The sequence below is a fragment of the Anneissia japonica genome, unplaced genomic scaffold (assembly GCF_011630105.1).
Source record: "Anneissia japonica isolate Jap-2015-1 unplaced genomic scaffold, ASM1163010v1 scaffold685_len2926416_cov193, whole genome shotgun sequence".
Lineage (NCBI taxonomy): Eukaryota > Metazoa > Echinodermata > Crinoidea > Comatulida > Comatulidae > Anneissia > Anneissia japonica.
Genome location: NW_022692922.1, coordinates 2,282,459 through 2,283,726, shown reverse-complemented (window position 1 = coordinate 2,283,726; position 1,268 = coordinate 2,282,459). Strand labels below are relative to the sequence as shown.

The window sequence follows — 1,268 nt, the reverse complement described above, 5'->3', positions numbered from 1 at the left end:
ACTTACCCCTCTGGAGATAACAGAGGAGTACGAAACCGACGATTCGACAGTGTAGGCACCTGTGTTGTTGAGGTTATTTTCTATATTACCTAACCATAGAATTATTGAACAACAGAGCTACATAGGTCTACTGGTCTTTTAAACGTCTTACTTACCCCTCTGGAGATAACAGAGGAGTACGAAACCGACGATTCGACAGTGTAGGCACCTGTGTTGTTGAGGTTATTTTCTATATTACCTAACCATAGTATTATTGAACAACAGAGCTACATAGGTCTACTGGTCTTTTAAACGTCTTACTTACCCCTCTGGAGATAACAGAGTAGTACGACACCAACGATTCGACAATGAAGGCACTGAAACGCAGGTTACTTTCTTGTTTGGTTAAGGTTGACCTGTTCTTCTGAGGGCGTAATCAAGAGGCAATCAACCAATCTGTACCCAAACAAATTTATCACTTGGTACTTCATAGTTACCAACCGTATCGCATCGTGCGGGACGGTCCCGCATTTTCAAAGTGATTTTGGATGAAACACGCATTTTGCAGAAACACATGCGTGATCCTAAATTAGTCACGCATTTAACACAATTCTGCGTGATAACAAAGTATCACGAATTCAGGGGAAAATATATAAAAAATTAGAAGAAATTGGTTTTATTAAAAATATAAAATGTTTGTGTAGTTATACATAGTTCGGGTGCTCAAATTCAACAGGCCTACTTTGAAACTCAAATTGTACGTGTATTTTTGCTTATGTATCCGTATTATTAAAAAAAAATACTCCCTGAAATCGTTTCAAAATTCTCAGATCGCCGGAGCGGCGTCGGCGTGCCCCTGCCGCTTGGACCCCCCCCCCCCAGTCAAATGGTCACTCACGCATTTCAAATCTCTCACGTTGGTAACTATGGTACTTGGTTTGTTTCCTCCTGAATTTTCCACGAGGGAAGTTAACTAGTAGGTCTATGGGAAGTGGTTTAGTTGTTTTAATTTAATTCAATAATTGCTCTCTAAAAGCATCATTAAAAATTGTGCAGCCATCTTCAATGTTGTGCACTTTGTACTGATGATAGACTGTGGCAGTTCATCACAGGTTTTAATGGTTCTCGGGGAAAAAAAGATGGTTGGTAAACGGTTGAAGAGGTTTTCGGTAGCGTTAACTGATTGTTGTGCCATCGACTGGGCCTTTGAATTTTTGGTTTCATAATCTTAAAACTGTTGAGATTTATGGTATATCTTGGTTGATAATTTTGAAAAGTTGCGTCACTTG

The 1,268-nt window shown here is 39.5% G+C and overlaps 1 protein-coding gene across 1 annotated transcript in view; it reads right to left on the bottom strand.

The window, feature by feature from the left end:
* LOC117100525 (neurocan core protein-like) overlaps nt 1–339 on the bottom strand; it is a 19,713-nt gene extending 19,374 nt beyond the window's left edge. Inside the window, exon 1 of the mRNA XM_033240283.1 lies at nt 305–339. The gene's annotated coding sequence lies outside the window, so the exon portion shown is untranslated. The remainder of the gene's footprint in view (nt 1–304) is intronic.
* Between the last annotated feature and the right edge of the window lie 929 nt (nt 340–1,268).